This window comes from Ostrea edulis, chromosome 7, assembly GCF_947568905.1.
Source record: "Ostrea edulis chromosome 7, xbOstEdul1.1, whole genome shotgun sequence".
Taxonomy (NCBI): domain Eukaryota; kingdom Metazoa; phylum Mollusca; class Bivalvia; order Ostreida; family Ostreidae; genus Ostrea; species Ostrea edulis.
Window position 1 is genome coordinate 14719275 of NC_079170.1, and position 5675 is coordinate 14724949.

A 5675-nucleotide genomic window follows, 5' to 3' on the forward strand; every position below is an offset into this window, starting at 1 on the left:
ATCTTATTTTTTTCTGAGGGATCAATCATCCTCGTAATCAGAACCCGGTAACTAAAGGACACAACTCATTCTTATCGATAAGATGGACTATCATCCTAACTAGTGTAGTAATAACCCACAAAATATACTGCAACATTGACTGGACTCCTCCCTCCGATATATATTTTTTTTTATAGATCTGCCCCTCTTAGGGTTTCATCTTAACTACTGACCATGGTGGAGTGAAACAATTTAGGCAATATTCCTGTTTTGTTTCTGATAATTTACTTATTTTTAGGTGATTTGAAATTCGTGTTCCAGATCCTTCGATTATAAAATACAACGTCCTAAGATCTTGAAGTTAAGATAGTTTTGTGAAACGGTACTGTCGTATCTTATGATTGTCATAAGTCAGATCTTAAGACATTCTTGCGATCTATCTTATGACATATATCAAGATAGTTTTGTGAAACTCGGCCCTGTCGTACTCCGTAAATAGATTATCTTCGCAAGCCAAGCGTGGCGCTCAAGACCGTGGAGCGCCAGCCTTGGTTAACGAAGATGTACAAGCATGGATGAGAATACTATATTCTCTTTAGAGAGGTGGACAGGTATAGTCTACATCCATGCCTGTCCACTTTTCTAAAGAGAATAGAGAATACCACTAAATGTGCATTCTATCTGTCTACATTGACCACAAATTGTACACCCCTCCTTAGTCAAGCGCAAAGGCGTTTTGGTGTACATCACCTGCACCCCAGATAGCAAGCTAACATTGGCCCAACGTTGGGCCAACGTAATCAGTTACATTGGGCCAATGTTGGCAAATGACGTTGGCCCAATGTAATTTTGCTCATCGGCCCAATGTTGGCCCAACGAGTTGGGCCAACGTTGGCCCAATGTAATGCAAGTTTTCTCATGACATTGGCCCAACATTGAATCAACGTTGGCCCAATGTGTGTGACATTGGGCCATCGTTGGCCCAACGTTGGCCCAACGTCATAAGTAGCCCTGTGTTGTGTTCCTTTTTCGTATATTAGCCCAACATTGAATCAACATTGACCCAGTGTGTGTGATATTGGGCCATCATTGGCCCAACATCATACACAGGTTGGCTTAATGTTGTGTACATTTTCTAATGATATTGACCAATCACTGAAATAAAATTGGCCCAATGTTTGCCGAACATCATATACACATTTGGTTATTTGTTTTGTTTTTTCATTTAAGCAATAAAATATTGTATTCAAATTTTAGAAATGATTCCAATTTGCAGATGAATTAACTAATCTCATAATCCTCCTTCAATTACAATATAAGGTTGACCACTGTTAGAGCTCAGTAGAAAATCTATCCATTTTTTTAAAAATCTCCACCAGAGACATAAGGATTATTCAACTTCTACACATTATCAAAACAAAATAAAAGACATCTAATGAATTTAATTTGTGTTAACAACTGGTCAAATGAAAATATGATTAAAACAATAAATGCATTCCAGTGTAAACAAGTTAACTTTGTCTCTTTGTCTGATACATGTGCATACACTTTAATTCTTCCACAATTATGAATCACTGTCCTCTGTTGCATTCTGGGAGCTTTGGTTTCTCTCTTTTTCTTTTTTTCTTTCCTCTCTTTCTTTTCGACCTCCTTCACGGTCACATGCGTACCGGAACCACTCTTTGATAACATTGTTTATCTCATTGTGTGTTGCGTCTGCACATAATCGGTTTGCTCGAGCAGCTCCTTTCAATAAAAGTCAAAGTATTAACCTGTGGCTCTGCTTTGCAATCTGAAATATTTAACTGATTTGAGATAGATATACATATATAATGTACTTACATTTCTGTATACGTATGCCAGGACGTATTACTTTAATCTGAATTCACAATAAAAACGATTCCCCGGAATGAGCTTTCCTTTTTCAGTTGCCTTGTTTCACGTTATTCCTCAGTAAAACTCCGAGATTAGCTAGAATGCTGGACGCGTAAAATAGATACAGGATTGACCATCCCAACATATCAGATATCAAGATTACCATGGAAACTGGCCAGTCTCAAGCTGTGAAAAACTCTGTCCTAATTGCTTGGTCAGTAAATGTGCTCTTATCTTAGAATCTGCTTCCTAAATCCAACACTTTAGAGCATTTATGTAATCTTTGCATGTGTTAAACCTTTCTCTTTTGAGTTCATTCTTTTGATATGCAAGGTTAATTTTCATCCCTGCACAAATGATAATTGAATGTATGTTAATTTTTTAATATGTTTTCTAAAAAAGAAATCAATTATGTATGCATATATTTTACAAAAATTATAAATATTTCAAATCAATTATACATTCTATATATACGTAGCTTATTTTAATTAACTCATCATCCTCTTCTTCAAAACATGCGAGTCATGCGCATTTGTGTGTGCGTGTGTCATAAATATAGATATCAAAATCTATTTTTTAGTCGAATTTCATCACAATCTTACAATGTTGGCCCAATGTTGGGCCAATGTTGTATTCCCAACTAACCTCGGTACCAGTATGAAAGTGATAAGTTGACATTGGCCCAATGTTGGGCCAGCATTGTGTTGACAACATACTCCGGCAATTAATTAGTCACAATATTACAACGTTGGCCCAATGTTGGGCCAATGTTGTATTCCCGACTAACCCCAGCATCAGAGTATGAACGTGATATGTTGACATTGGTCCGATGTTGGGCCAATGTTGTTTAGCCAACGCCAACCATCGGCCAACGGTCCAACCATTAGCCAACGTTGGGCCAACGTAGTCATGCTATCTGGGACCGTGTATATGGGGCAGATGTTGGTAAATGCAACGAAAAATTCACTATGGCTGAAAAATGGCGAGGCGAAACATTTGCAGATTTTACTCTCCGTAATTTGTAAACTTTAAAGTACAATTACTGTATGTATTCATTTATACGAGTTTTTATGTATTTGAAAAAAATATGAATGAAACCGATTGTTATATTTCCTCCAAGCATTAAAAAGAAGTTTGGAGCCAAAATATCAGCAAATAGTTTGGAATATAACTTGATATTTTTCAGACGCATATGTAAGTATCAGTAAATGCACATCAAAATACATATCTTGTTTTAAAAATCTTTAATTCCAGACAAAGGAAGTTATATACGAATAATTTTTTTCACTTTATTTGCATTAAAATCGTTAACTCTTTCAATATTTAGAATAGAGTTCGGGGTTATTTAAGAAGTGACTGTTTTTTAACTTTTTAGAAATAGAAAAATCACGTTACATTTATCTCATTTGTCAAAGTTGATTTTTCCATTTAAAAAAAATCGAGGAAAAAGAATAGTTAAAGTGAAATAAGTAAATGGTTAAAGTAAAATAAAAAGAATGATTCGATATTAAGTAAATCAAGGAATTTGAATGTATAAAACTTTCAATGTCCATATATTGTACTACACCAAAGTGCACATGATTCGACCACATAGGATGAACAGCGATGTACACAGATGCATGAATCTAACTTAATCAGATTTTTAGTATTCTTAACAGACTGTTCTGTGTATTCGATGTTCGTACATGTAGTTTTACAACGATTTTGTAATTTTGAATATGGGACGGATACAATTTTTATACATGTAATTATAATCTCTCTCTCTCTCTCTCTCTCTCTCTCTCTCTCTCTCTCTCTCTCTCTCTCTCTCTCTCTCTGAGAGGCATTGCTTTCGTCTAGACACGGCTCTAAAAATAAAAAGCTCAAATTGTCGAGGCCATCGAAAATGTAAGCCCCCATATTTTAAAAAAGTATTTCCCCAATCACCAGTACGATATTAAAATGATAATACACATGTATTGTCTATTACACTTACCTCGTTTAAAGTCAGCATTTCACAAATTCTGTAGTCGTTATAACGATCTAGTTCGTCAATACAACCTATCATTGGGTCAAATGCTGTCTGACTTGTTTCATACCGATTGTTAGGCCGTTCTTGGCACACTGATTTTGACTACGGATATCTCCGTTTGTCTGATCAAGATATATGGGCATTGGCTCACAGCGGGTTTGGCGGGTGGACAGGCGATGTTTACTCCTCCTAGACACCTGATCCCACCTCTGGTGTGTCCAGGTGTCCGTGTTTGCCCAACTCTCTATTTTGTATTGCTTATAGGAGTTATGAGATTGATCACTGTTCGTTATGTTCAACTCTTAATTTGTTTACATTTCTCAAATTCCCATTAACATTGAGATATCAACATTTTGTAAGCAGTATGTAAACACCCAGAAAAAATAACAAGTCTTAATTTGATGGAACGCATACATTATTTGATATATGAATAAGTGAATTGATACAGGTATGTACAAATTCTATGATTATACGAAAGAAAATTTAAATATTGTTCCTTTTTCTCCATCTCCTTTTCTTGTGACTTTGTAATGTGAACATATTTCACAATTTTTGTCTACAATTATCAATAATACTTACATGAATTTTGAATTTTTCAACATATAAAATTAACGGCATCTCTTTCATATCATTTGGTGAAGTCCCATATAACAGCACGTGTCATCGTTTTTCAATATAAGAAAGGAGAGCAGCCGGAGAAGATGACTTATTAAAACATTTTTGTTACGCAATCCTTTGTCTTTTTAGGCTTTTATATAGAAGAAAGTCCACTTGTAATGAAAAGGTTACCTGTAGGTGTCCAATAACTTGACAATTGCTGTCCATTATTTTTAAGAATGGACAGATGCTGTCTGTTCTTAAAAATAATGGACAGTGATTGTCAACTTATTGGACAGTGCCAGGTAACAGTGCTCGAGCTGGGCTTCGCCATTTTCGCCAATGGCGAATTTTTTTCAAAAATGGCGAAAAAAAATTGAAAGTGGCGAAAATCCCTTTTTGCAATAAATTGTATTTTTAATCCTTTGTCAATGACACATTATCGCCTGTTTGTTTATGCAGTCAAAATCAGTTTATTCAGTCAACGCGTGCGACCGGAAATCTCGCGTCGCTCCAGTGCACACAGAGCTGGTCACAGCCTCAGGTAATTTATGGCTGCAAAAAAGTCGGTGATTATGTAATAAAGTACATCGGACAGCTGTTTACCCTGCTGTGGTCAATTGTTTAACATTTAGTCTTATTCGTTATCGTGTTATCATCTCCACATTAATGTCAATTCTTAACCAGAGAACCGACCGGTAATTAAATTGGCCGTATTATTGTCTATAATGTATATATGAATACATCAATTGTTTGTTTTTGCGGCCAAACTCGTTGATTACAAGATTTTAATGTGTTTGATTTTAGTTCGAATATTTCATAAACAATGCGGTCGGTCACCATTCATATGGACATAGCAATTTTAATAAATAATTTTCTATGAAGTTCGGTGCGCAACAAACAGTATAAAAATGCTAATCTCATAAGACTATGCACCCCATTCTATTTTGATACTAAACTTGTAGCTTCTGACCCTAGTCAGTCTAAAATTAAAAAAAATATCTATGTTTGGCTTTACAGTCAACCCCACCTGCTCAAACATTTGATTCTGTCCAAATTGCAAAATCTTCCATACAAAAACGGAAATTTGATAGGGAATGGTTGAGATACGACTCTAAATTGGGCTTGATGTTTTGTGACATCTGCATTTCGGCCAATGTACACAATGTTTTCACTGTGGGGTGTAGCATCATAAAGCTTTATATTTATATGA

General features: G+C 35.6%; 1 long non-coding RNA gene across 1 annotated transcript; it reads right to left on the minus strand.

Moving 5' to 3' along the window:
* Window positions 1-1406: 1406 nt before the first annotated feature.
* LOC125656906 (uncharacterized) lies at window positions 1407-2637 on the minus strand. Its single transcript, XR_007363116.2, has 2 exons — window positions 1822-2637; window positions 1407-1725 (listed from the first exon to the last, which is right to left on the minus strand). It is a non-coding gene; the product is annotated as an uncharacterized LOC125656906 (long non-coding RNA).
* Between the last annotated feature and the right edge of the window lie 3038 nt (window positions 2638-5675).